Genomic DNA, 13541 nt, shown 5'->3' on the forward strand with positions numbered 1-13541 from the left:
GACACAAAGAAATAGAAAAACATTCCATGCTCATGGATTGGAAGAAAAAATATTGTTAAAATGTCTATACTATCCTCCCCCTCCTGCTATCTTCTTCTTCTTTTTTTTCTTAACATGCAATGCATTATTTGTTTCAGAGGTACAGATCTGTGATTCAACAGTCTTGCACAATTCACAGGTCTCACCATAGCACATACCATGAGAGATGAACTCTGAAAAACAAACTGAGGGTTCTAGAGGGGAGGGGGGGCAGGAGGATGGGTTAGCCTGGTGATGGGTATTAAAGAGGGCACATTCTGCATAGAGCACTGGATGTTATGCACAAACAATGAATCATGGAACACTACACCAAAAACGAATGATGTAATGTATGGTGATTAACATAAAAATAAAAATTTAAAAAAAATCTATACTACCCAAAGCAATCTACACATTTAATGCAATCCCTATCAAAATAACACCAGCATTTTTTGCAGACCTGGAACAAACAATTCTAAAATGTGCATAACCAGAAAAGGCCCCAAATAATCAAAGAGATGTTGAAAAAGAAAAGAATAGCAGGAGGCATCACAATCCCAGGCTTCAAGCTGTATTACAAAGCTGTAATCATCAAAATAGTATGGTACTGGTACAAAAACAGACACAATGATTGATGGAACAGAATAGAGAACACAGAAATGGACCCTCAACTCTACAGTGAACTAATCTTTGACAAAGCAGGAAAGAATATCCAATGGAAAAAAGACAATCTTTTCAACAAATGGTGCTGGGAAAACTGGGCAGTGACATGCAGAAAAATGGAACCTGACCACTTTCTTACACCACACACAAAAATAAGTTCAAAATGGATGAAAGTGTGAGAAAGGAATCCATCAAAATCTTAGATGAGAACACAAGTCGCAACCCCTTTGACCTTGGTCACAACAATTTCTTGCTATATATGTCTCCAGAGGCAAGGGAAACAAAAGCAAAAATGAACTATTGGGACTTCATCAAAATAAAAATCTTTTGCATGGCAAAGGGAACAATCAACAAACCTAAAAGGCAACCTATGGAATGGGAGAAGACATTTCAGATAAAGGGCTACTATCCAAAATCTATAAAGAACATCTCAAAAGCAATAACCCACCAAAAAACAAAATAAATCCAGTCAAGAAATGGGCAGACATCATGAACACACATTTCTCCAAAGAAGACATATAAACGGCCAATAGACACATGAAAAAATGCTCAACATCACTTATCAACAGGGAAACACAAATCAAAACCACAATGAGGTACCACCTCACATTGGTCAGAATGACTAAAATTAACAAGTTAGGAAATGACAGATGTTGTCAAGGATGCAGAGAAAGGGGAACCCTCTTACACTGTTAGGAATGCAAACTGGTACAGCCACTCTGGAAAACAGTATGGAATTTCCTCAAAAAGGTAAAACAGAACTGCCCTATGACCCAGCAATTGCACTACTAGGTATTTATGCAAAGTGTACAAATATAGTGATTTGAAGGGGCACATGCACCCCAATATTTATAGCAGCAATGTCCACAATTGCAAAAATATGGAAAGAGCCCAGATGTCCATTGATGAATGAATGGGTAAAGAAGATGTGGTATATATGTACGATAGAATACCACTCAGCCATCAAACAGAATGAAATCTTGCCATTTGCAACAACATGGATGGAACTAGAATGTATTATACTCAGTGAAAGAAGGCAGTCAGAGAAAGACAAATACCATATGATTTCACTCATATGTGGGATTTAAGAAACAAAACAGATGAACATAGAGGAAGGGAAGGAAAAATAAAATAAGATAAAAACAGAGAGAGAGGGAAACCATGAGACTCTTAACTCTAGGGAAAAATTGGGGGTTACTCAGGGGAGGTAGGTGAAGGAATGCGGTAATTGGGTGATGGGCATTAAGGAGGGCACTTGATGTAATGAGCACTGGGTGTTATATGCAACTGATGAATCACTAACCTCTAACCTGAACCTAACAATACACTGTATGTCAACTAACCTTAATTTAAAATATAAAAATTAGATTTATTTTGTCTGTCTCATAAAGTTTTCATGGGTAATTGATAAGAACAAACAGATTCAATAAAAAAAATGTTTAGAGCTTTCAAAATCTTTGGTTATCTGAAGCTTAAATGATAAATTGGATTGAATTCATTGGATACCTAAGTCTTTTCCAAATAAAATAGAATATTAAAGCATTGATTACTTAACAAACATCAGTTTGTCTGCTTTTGGCCCATTATTGCAGAGAAACTAAGGATATTGGGTCAATTGATAAACTTGCTTTATGCTTTATTTAAGAATTGTACTATGGAAAAGCATTGTTTTAGAAATTATGAAATGTATTCATAAACTTTAGTTCTAAAAATTTCTGGTGTAACAAACAGTTCACAATTGGTTACTACATAATTTTCACTGGAGACTAAGGTTACTAAGAAAAACTAATGATGTAATGTATGGTGATTAACATAACATAGTAATAAAAAATTATAATAGGATTTATCTTAAATAAATAATAGTATGAGGAATGGAAATATATTGAGAAAAAACACATAATTTTACCCTAAAACAAGATTGGTTATTTCGAGTAAAGGTTTCAGGCAAAATCTAAATAAAAAAAGTTGTAGAAGGTTAGTAAGGAGAAAACTTTGGAATTTGTGTATGATCAGAACTGACTAAGATTGAAATGAATGGATTTTAAAATTACACTGGTATAAGATTGAGATTCAGCTTTTTTCTGTATTAAAAAGATAGTTTTCAGGGAGTCTGGGTGACTCAGTTGGTTAAGTGTCTGCCTTCCGCTCAGGTCATGATCCCAGGGTTCTATGATCCAGCTCCATGTCGGGCTCTCCTCCCAGATTGTCGTGCTCTCTTTCTCACTATCTCTGTCTCTCTTTCTCAAATAAATAAATAAAATCTTTTAAAAAAGGATAAAGTTTTCTTAGATTTTTCACCTGATCTTGGTAAGAAATTGTTAACAATTTTTTTTCTTCTTTACCCAGAAAACCAAATTTTCTGTTTGTCTTTATCAAGTCTTTAATTACTTAAGAATCCTGAAACTTCTCAATACTAAAAAAGCTAAGTTTTGCTAACAACTGTATAACCTTCTGTAGGATCCTTTATTGCCACCTTGGTTAAATATAAATATTAATTTTTTTAATGGTCTGTAATCCTGTTTAAGAATGTATTTTAAAACTTTTTTGACTAATTAGGCTTGTTCACTTGGTGTGTTAGTTTACTTGGGAAGCACTGTTAAACAAATGCGGTGAACTTTCCTAGGCTGTATTATAAAGGTAAATGCTGTAACTGTTCCAAAATTATATGAAATTCCTAAAGTTTTTGTATGTTCTGATTTATACCAGCTGACCTTATGGTCATCACTAGACATTCTAATTATCAAAATGTTTGTGTCAGAAATAAATAGGTTTTCAGGTCAATTACCTTACAATGAACTCTTCATCGGATCTTCAACCATGTCCATCTCTGAGGTTTTTTGTTTTTTGTTTATTTTTTGGTCATGTATAATTATTGTCCTTATCCTTTGCAAAATGTGTTTCATCTTCAAGGAAATTCATGAAAAGATCTTTCTAACAAATACAGGTTTCTGATATTTCTAAGATCATACAACTAAACTGGGTAAGAATTCCTGGAACTAATGGAAAAGCTGCATTCACACAGAACAGGAATTAATAACATGGGGATAATGAACTGAGGAAGATGATTATAGTTTTTTATGACTCTTGTTTGAAACACTGTTGGTGCTCTAATATTTTTCTTCCAGATTGAGAAAGCTTAATCTTAAGATATCAATGACTTACAGGAATATGATAAAATATACCTTTGTGTACAAATTGAAACATTTAGCTTTGCTCCTGACCTGAATCCTCTGAAATTCAGAGACTCTTGGTGAATATTCTTTCTTTTATGGAATATAATTATCTGCATATATGTGAAAATCTATCCTCCTTGTAACAGGACACCATTGGAAATTGGTTATATAACCAGGGCTTTGACTGGAATGTCATATTTGAGACATGCATAGACAGATATGACCAGACAGCTTTTAAGAACTAAGGTTGACTTTATGGAGCCCCTTGGAAATGTTGACCTGATACCTTGCTTACAGAGTTCCCAGCAGCCTTACCAGGTGAGTAAAGTATGTTACTTTCTGGCAGGTGCAGGAACCTCAGGATATTTTGAGGACCTTGAGATGAGGAATTCACCCAAATCTATAGGTATTGCAGACAAGTCTGGCAACAAGTATTTGGCTTGGCTCCAGCCTCAAGAAGCTATTAAAAGTTCAATCTAGAGATTCCTTATGAAAAGTTCTGGCAAAGCGGATTTTTAAAAACTTATATGGCCGGGGCGCCTGGGTGGCTCAGTCATTAAGCGTCTGCCTTCGGCTCAGGTCATGATCCTAGGGTCCTAGGATCGAGCCCCACATCAGGCTCTCTGCTTGGCAGGAAGCCTGCTTCTCCCTCTCACACTCCCCCTGCTAGTGTTGCCTCTCTCATGGTCTCTCTCTCTCTGTCAAATAAATAAATAAATAAAAAATTTAAAAAATTTAAAAAAAATTATATGGCCAATAACAATTCTTGCTGACCTTATGTAAATAATTAAGCCAAATTTGTTAAACCTGGACTTGTTTTACAAAGGAGTTAGTCTTAATTTGCTTATCTTTAATGGAAATGAGGGTGATTTCAGAGAGAGAAAATGTTTCAAAAACATATTTTTGTAGATATTAGATTTTAATATTATTTATTATAAATGAGAGTAGATCCTAAATTCCTCTGGTTTCCTCAAATATCTGGCTATAACTCTCCAAACCAAAGGATCCAATCTTCTTCCATTCTCTTCACTTAAAGTCATTAAAAACTGAACTGCCTTTTTCCCTGAAGCCCCGCAGACTGAAACTGGACAAATTGAGGTCAACTTCAGAGAAATTGCCACAAATTGCCTCGTGTATAGACAATCTTTGTGCCTGTTGCTTTATGAGTCACTCAAAAGAATCACCAGACATTTGAATTGCAAATCAGAAAAACCCATCTGATTGCAGCTGCCTGCTCCCATGCCATCTGAGGATACCTTGAGCCTATCATTTAGAAATCTCACTGACAATACTTGGGACTCAGACAGGGGGTTTGTAATATGCTCCATTAACCTATGTTTTTATTTTGTTTCCATAGAAGTTCCTTTTATTAATTACCTGATTGCTTGCTAAATAAAATAGTCTATATGACAGCTAACGCCACCTGCTACACCTGCATTAACTCCTCCTGGGAAGTAAGAATATATATAAATAAAATCAGGCAGCAAGACACTTGGCTACAAGAGGCCCTTGACTACATTTTTACAAAATGTGAGGAGTCTGCACAGTGACTAAAACATCAAGCTGCATATGGATCAATTCATCTGGAGAGGTTAAAGAAAGCTTCCAGGTCATTGGAACAATAACTAACTGGACCACAGTTCCCTATAAACCCACCCTATCTCCTCTTCCTGATGGGACTCCTTTTTCTTCTGGTTTCCCAACCTTTCATGGTTATATCTTCTTTTTGGACCCTTAATAACCATTCACCTTATTCTGATGCTTGGACCTTGTATCCTAAAGTTACCAAAAAAAAATTTATTTCCTCTCCCTTCAGAAAGATAAATCTCCAGATGGTGGTCCATAACAACTCTGAAACAAAAGAATATAAACACCCACTAGACCAAGCCATGGGTTCCTTCTACTCCCCACTGTCCATCCAGCTTCCCTAAAACCTAGAGAGCAAGGATTTCTGGAGTACTCAGGCAGGATCAACATCCCACACCAGCATGAAGTAGTTACAGAAGATGGGCCATCTCCGATTTACCTTTAAAAGATTTTAAGGGCCCAGAGTCCTTGAGCAGAGAAAGTTAGAGCAGGCAGTTAGGTTTTAACAGGATGCCTGAAGGTCAGCATTGAGGAAGTTACGGCCAGCAATTGGGAAGGTCAGAAGTCCGTCCTCACAGCACTCCACAGGAAGCTGGATCAAGCCAGACAGCCTAAGGTGGAGGATGCCATGACAAGAAACCCCTGACAAAATCAGGAAGAAAAAGTGAGAAGCCCTGCTATCAGCCCCAAGTAATAAATGCTCCATCCCCTAATTAACAACTATCAATGAAAAATAGAAACAAAAATTAATAACTATCAATAAAAATAGAAACACATTTCCCAGGACACACCTCTCTCTCTCTCTCTCTCTCTGGCTTTCATATCTTGAGATTGTACTTTTCTCTTTAAGAAACTTTCCTGCTTGTGTTACTCACCCACTGCGCTATATGTCTGACCTTGAATCCCTTCTTGTGACAAAACCACGAACTGTCAGCTACTCCTTCAGGTTTGGCTGGGTTGAGGTCTCAGGGCCTAGGGATTCCCCAGTTCACCTGGGAACACTTTCTTCCATGATATAAGGTGTACTCTTCACTCTGCCGGGAATAGACATCAACATCACCTCCACCCTTTATTACCTCACTACTCAAAGTGTGGTCTGCAGAACAGCAACACCAGGATTGCCTGGGAGACTTAGAAATGCAGAATTCCAGGCCCACCCAAGCTACAGAATCAGAATCCCCAATTTTACAAAACCTCACCTTTTATTATACATGATAAATATTACCACTTCCACAAAGCTACTTTTTTTTTAATCTTTCCAATCTGACTATTGTGCACATACTAAAGCATTACAGATGTAATTAAACTTGGACACCTCCTCCCTTCTCTTCCTTCTCTCATCTCTCCTTTTTTCATTTTCCTCCCTCTTTTCTACCTTTTCTACTCTCCTTTACTTCCTGTCAATTCATAGCAGCGGTATTCCCTTAGTTGCCTGCCAATCCATGACTCAGTTTACTTCCACCCTGAATTTCCTTCCAATCTTGCTCCAGTGAAGGCTGAGTTTTTTTTCTTTGCCCAGAAATTAAATACTTTTTCTTGCTATTTGATGATTAAAGTAAAGCTAACCATCACAAACATCATCACCACTGATGATGTGGTTCACTGAACCAGTGAATGCGTTTATTTGCAATAAGATACTGTGTGTGTGTATATATATATGCGTTATATACCATGCTTAGTATGACAAATCCATATTCTTGAAATGAGTGAAACAGCAATTCAAAATTCTTCATGTGGGTAAAATAATAGGATATACTCTTGCTATCAAATTTTTTAGAGCAACTAGATTACTGGGGTTGGGCACCTGGCTGGCTCAGTTGGTGGAGCATGTGACTCTTGACCACAGGGTTATGAATTTGAACCCCATATTGGGTGTAGAGATTATTTGAAAAATCTTAAAAAAGAAAGAGGAACTGGATTGCTAAAATATTTCAGTTGTTTAAAATATTTTATAAAACATGCATGTGCACACACTCCATTTAGACTAACAATCGTTTCATTAATTAAATAAATGAATAGTGTTCAAAAAATTATGTGACATGAATTTTCATATATGTTATGCTACTGAGAAGGTTTACATACTTTCAAAACTGGCATTATTTAATTACTAAATATTTGTTCACTACCTGGATCTTGCAATTTGCTTTTACATGGTTAAAAGGCTTTAACATGTTACCTAATTCTGACCCCTTTTGCGCTAAAATGGGTTCACACCTAAATTCTGATCCATGTACCCAGATACTAAGAGCAAAACAGTCCCCATTCTTCTTTACTTTGAGCCCAGAATATGCTTATCCTATAATATCTTCTTGTGGATAAATTCCTTATTAAGTCAATAAAGTCTGGGTCATGATTAAAGCTAAAGTAATATAAAATAATGACACATTTTTGCACACACACTAACTACTAATCCGGATGTAAATTATTAGATTTAAAAATTTGCTTTTCAGTTGTCTTGTTTATTAAAGACAAGTTAAATGTCCTTTATAATCAATAAATACAAAATTAGTGAATATTAATTTTATGTGAATTAATCCACCTTGTAAAAAAGACAAATTTTTCTTTGAAAATGTACACTTTGAGATTAAGTATGATGCTTTATATCATATACACTGTCTGTGCTCTGTTGTAAATTACATTTACTTAAGCAGGAAGGATCCTCCTGAAATCCTAAATAAATCATTTTGTCCTCTCATTCAATAGGTGAGAATTTTCCTGCTGTTTCAAAGTTAACACCTTACCACATCTTTGGCTGTCTATAGAAGGCTTGACTCTAGGATAAATTAATGGAAGGATATGTCAATCTTAGAAATTAAAGATTCAAATAAAAATGGATTAATAAGGCCACTTTTATAACCAAACAAGTGAAAATCTGTGTCAAACCACAAACAATTCAAGCTAAAAATGGGTCACAATGATTTACATATTTCAAGTTAATTTGCTTTTATTCCTCAATCATGACCTACATTTATGAAATTATTTTGCTAGTGTGATCCTATTTGTTGATTGTTAAACCTTATTTGGTTGATATTTGATTTCTGTTCATTGAGCTTAGTATTCTAGAGAAAATAGAAAAACAAGACCAACAAAAATCTTGAAATCTTGAATAATGTGATGATACCTGAGAAAAAGGTAAATCTGTCTATGGAAAATTAGGTGTAGTGTAATTTCAAACAGTTTTAGGTGTTCCAGTTCTTTTATCTACTCTTTCTGCTCTCTTTGTACTAAAGCCACTCTTGTTTTTCCAAACTGTGAATACAATAAGTACTTTCATTAAAATCGCTTCTCCTTGTCTTTCAATAGAGGACCTGCAAGCCCATCTCCATTTCTCTAATTGTTATTTGCCATTTAATATTTGAAGGACTTCAAATGATTACCTTAATTTCTCTGAATGAACTCTTTTTTTCCTATTTATCGTATATGATTTTTGAGAATATAATAATGATGACTAATATTTATTGAATACTTACTAAATACTTTAGAGTATTCTTAACACTTCACATACACTATTTGAACTATATTTCACAACAATCCTATGCAGGAAGGCTAAATATATGCCAACACCATATAATTCAATGTAAGCAAACTGGGTAGAGCCATTTTCTTAACTTTCTGGCCATATTATATTGCCTTCTGATGAAGGAGATAGAAGGATATTATAGTAGAAACTATTGTATCATATGTAGGAAAATAAATGTATTTCCTGAAGCTTACACATTGTGTGAAACATTATCTACATCTAATGTTCACAGCAATACCATAAAGATATCATCATCATAATCTTTAACATATAAGGAATCCAAGACTCACAGAGAGTCTATATAATTTACAGCAGATCAAAAAGCAAGTATGTGGCAAGATCATTTTTCAAAACAACATATGTTATCTTTAATCCAGGCACATCATATCATATCATTTTGCTCTCAAACATTGCTAGTTCATTGCAATTTTTGAGGAAGCAAATGATATATATATGCCACTGTTATGCATTATTTAATTAGCTTTTTGTTTTGTTTTGCTTTGCTTTTGTTGGATTGATGTAAAATACGTGTTCAAATTTCACTGAAACAAATTTTCTCTATTGCATTTCTGATACTTCATTTCAGATGGTGCAGGCCTAATCACAGTCAAAGAATGAATTGGAGGCCTTTTGAAATTTCTCTCCTGGCTAAAAGACAGTGGCAGTCAACAAAAGAGCCATCTGTTGTGATATCTTCAGCAATAGTGGCTTAGGAGATATAAAAGTCTAAAGAGAGTTTTGCAAGTTATGTCTTAGATAGTAAATAGGACTGAGAGATAATTTTCAGATAGGAAGCTAAAAAATATTCTTAATCTTTCTTTGGAGTTTTGAGGATGGTCAGAGAGCTATAGGTACTAGAATATTATATACACAACTAAGAATATGGTCAATTTTAATATTACAACAAACTAGCATGAAGAATAAAATATAATCTCCTTAAAACTATAATGCTATTGATTTTAAGAGTTTGACATTTTGAAAAGTCTTATATTTCAAGAATGTAAAAATAAATTCAACATTAGGTCATTTTTAGAATCTTTGGAAGAGATCAAAATAAGATTGTTTCGTCTTTAGTAAAAAGAGTACCCAAGGAGAAAATCTGAAAATGGTAGTGTGATGAGCTCTTTGGACCCTTTCCTTAGTGAAACAACCATAATTGGTGAACATTATTTAAAAAAAATCTAAGTCTCTGAAAATTGTCCTTAGAGCATACAGCAAATTAATAAAAATTTATTCAAGGAAATCTACTAAATCTGTGCTACAAGTGTCAAAGTTTACACTACTTGAGAAAGGACTTCCTCTTTTATTCCATTCCCCACCCTCCACACACTGTAATGGAAAGCTCCACTCTTGTGGGTTTGGCCAAAAACATGTGACTCTCTAATATGGGCTAATGTATCTCCTTCCCCAACTCACTTGAAAAGGCCAGCACAACCCTGAAACCAAAATCTGACCATGGCATTATAAAATAAAAAGAATACATACAGAACAATGGCCTTCCTAAATATGGGCACAAAATTCTTTGACAAAAATTAGCAAAGCAAACAGTAATATGTAAATATAGATATATAGATATAGATAGATAAGATGACACAGTGGGAAAGAATTCTAGATGGGTTTTCTAGTTCAAAATTAATCAAACTAAATAATTATATTAACAAAATAAAGGAGGAGTGCCTTGGTCGCTCAGTTGGTTGTGACTCAGACCACTTCAGCTGGGGTTGTGATCTCAAGGTCCTGGGATCAAGCCCCTTGTCAGGTTTCCTGCTCAGTGGGGAGTCTTCTCCCTCAACCCTTTCTCCCCCGCTCATGCACACACTCTCTCTCAAATAAATAAATAAAATATTTAAAAATAAATAAATAAATAAATAAATAGGAGAAAAATGTATATGCTAATCTTAATAAATGCAGAAAAAGTGTTTGACAAATTGAGCCAATAGGGGATTAACAAATTGTGATTTTTAACAAACAAAAATAAAGACTTTTGATATATTCAAGAGAATGAACAAATCTCAAACAATATTTTATTTTTTTATTTTTTATTTTTTATGGGATTTTTTTTCATTATGTTCAGTTAGCCAAGATATAGTTCATCATATGTTTTTGTTGTAGGGTTCAACGATTCATTATTTGCATATAACACCCAGTGCTTATCACAACAGGTGCCCTCCTTAATACCCATCACCCAGTCATCCCATCTCCCCACACCCCTCCCTTCTGTAACCCTCAGTTTGTTTCCCAGTGTCCAGAGTCTCTCATGGTTTATCTCCATCTCTGATTTCTTCCCAGTTTTCCCTCCATTCCACTGTGGTCCTCTGCTCTATTCCTTATGTTCCACATATGAATGAAACCATATTGTAATTATCTTTCTCTGTTTGACTTATTTCAGTTAGCATAATCCCCTCCAGTTCCATCCATGCCAATGCAAATGGTGGGTATTCATCCTTTCTGATTGCTGAGTAATATTCCATTGTATATACATATGTACCACATCTTCTTTATCCATTTGGCTGTTGAAGGGCATCTTGGTTCCTTCCATAGTTTGGCTAATATGGACTTTGCTGCTATGAACACTGGGCTGCATTTTCCCCTTCTTTTTACTACATCTATATCTTTGGGGTAAATACCTAGTAGTGCAATCCCTGGGTCGTAGGGTAGCTCTATTTTTAACGTCTTGAGGAACCTCCATACTGTTTCTCAGAGTGGCTGTACCAGCTTGCATTCTTACCAACAATGCAAGAGGGTTCCCCTTCTCCACAACCTTGCTGACACTTGTTTCCTGTCTTGTTAATTTTTGCCATTCTATCTGGTGTAAAGTGGTATCTCATTATGGTTTTGATTTGTATTTCCCTGATGGCTAGTGATTTTGAACATTTTTTCATGTGTCTGTATGTCTTCTTTGGAGAAGTGTCTGTTCATGTCTTCTGCCTATTTCTTGAGTGGATTATTTGTTTTTTGGGCATTCAGTTTGGTAAGTTCTTTATAGATTTTGGATATCAGCCCTTTATCTGAAATATCATTTGCAAATATCTTCTCCAATTCTGTGGGTTGCCTCTTAGTTCTGTTGACTGTTTCCTTTGCTGTGCAAAAGCTTTTTATCTTGATGAAGTCCCAATAGTTCATTTTTGCTTTTGTTTCCCTTTACTTTAGAGACGTGTCTTGAAAGAAGTTGCTGTGTCCAATGTCAAAGAAGTTATTGCCTATGTTCTCCTCTAGAATTTTGATGGATTCCTGTCTCACATTGAGGTTTTTCATCTGTTTTGAGTTTATCTTTGTGTGTGGTGTAAGAGAATGGTCCAGTTTCATTCTTCTGTATGTGGCTGTCCAGTTTTCCAGGCACCATTTATTGAAGAGACTATCTTTTTTCCATTGGATGGTCTTTCCTGCTTTGTCAAATATTAGCTGGCCATAGAGTTGAGGGTCCATTTCTGGGTTCTCTATTCTGTTCCATTGATCTATGTGTGTGTTTTTGTGTCAATATCATACTATCTTGATTACTATGGCTTTGTAATATAGCTTGAAGTCAGGTTTTGTGGTGCCCCCAGCTTTGGTTTTCTTTTTCAACAATCCCCTGGCAATTTGGGGTCTTTTCTGGTTCCATACAAATTTTAGGATTATTTGTTCCATCTCTGTGAAAAATGTCGATGGTATTTTGATAACGATAGCATTGAAAGCATAAATTGCTCTGGGAAGCATAGACATTTTCACAATGTTTATTCTTCCAATCCATGAGCTTGGAATGTTTTTCCATCTCTTTGTGTCTTCCTCAATTTCTTTCATAAGTGTTCTGTAGTTTCTAGAGTATATATTCTTTACCTCTTTGGTTAGGTTTATTCCTAGGTATCTTATGGTTTTTGGAGTTGTTGTCAATGGAATTGATTCCTTAATTTGTCTTTATTCAATTACATTGTTAGTGTATAGAATGCAACTGATTTCTATGCATTGATTTTGTATTCTGCCACATTACTGAATTGCTGTATGAGTTCTATTAACTTGAGGATGGAGTCTTTTGGGTTTTCCACATAAAATATCATGTCATTTGTGAAGAGTGTCATCCCCCCACCCCCTCCCATCTAGAACCCTCAGTTTGTTTCTCAGAGTCCATAGTCTCTCATGGCTCATCTCCCCCTTTGATTCCCCCCTTTTCATCCTTTCCCTCCTGCTATCTTCTTCTTCTTCTTCTTCTTCTTCTTCTTCTTCTTCTTCTTCTTCTTCTTCTTCTTCTTCTTCTTCTTCTTCTTCTTTTAACATATAATGTATTATTTGTTTCAGAGGTACAGGTCTGTGATTCAACAGCCTTACACAATTCACAGTGCACATACCCTCCCCAATGTCTTTGAATGCAGCAAAGGCAGTCTTAAGAGGAAATTATATAGCAATAAAATCCTTTCTCAAGAAACAAGAAAGGTGTCAAATATACAACCTAACCCTACACGTAAAGGAGCTGGAGAAAGAACAGCAAATAAAGCCTAAACCCAGCAGGAGTAGAGAAATAATAAAGATCAGAGCAGAAATCAATGACATAGAAACCAAAAGAACAGTAGAACAGATCAACGAACCTAGGAGCTGGTTCTCTGAAA

General features: G+C 35.4%; 1 protein-coding gene across 1 annotated transcript in view; it reads right to left on the reverse strand.

The window, feature by feature from the left end:
• CNTN5 (contactin 5) overlaps positions 1-6468 on the reverse strand; it is a 1102248-nt gene extending 1095780 nt beyond the window's left edge. The window contains exons 1-2 of the mRNA XM_073904019.1: positions 6338-6468; positions 5881-6083 (exon numbers count right to left, since the gene is read on the reverse strand). The gene's annotated coding sequence lies outside the window, so the exon portion shown is untranslated. The remainder of the gene's footprint in view (positions 1-5880; positions 6084-6337) is intronic.
• Between the last annotated feature and the right edge of the window lie 7073 nt (positions 6469-13541).

This window comes from Callorhinus ursinus, unplaced genomic scaffold, assembly GCF_003265705.2.
Source record: "Callorhinus ursinus isolate GAN/ISIS: 27379988/994484 unplaced genomic scaffold, GSC_fseal_2.0 scaffold19, whole genome shotgun sequence".
Lineage (NCBI taxonomy): Eukaryota > Metazoa > Chordata > Mammalia > Carnivora > Otariidae > Callorhinus > Callorhinus ursinus.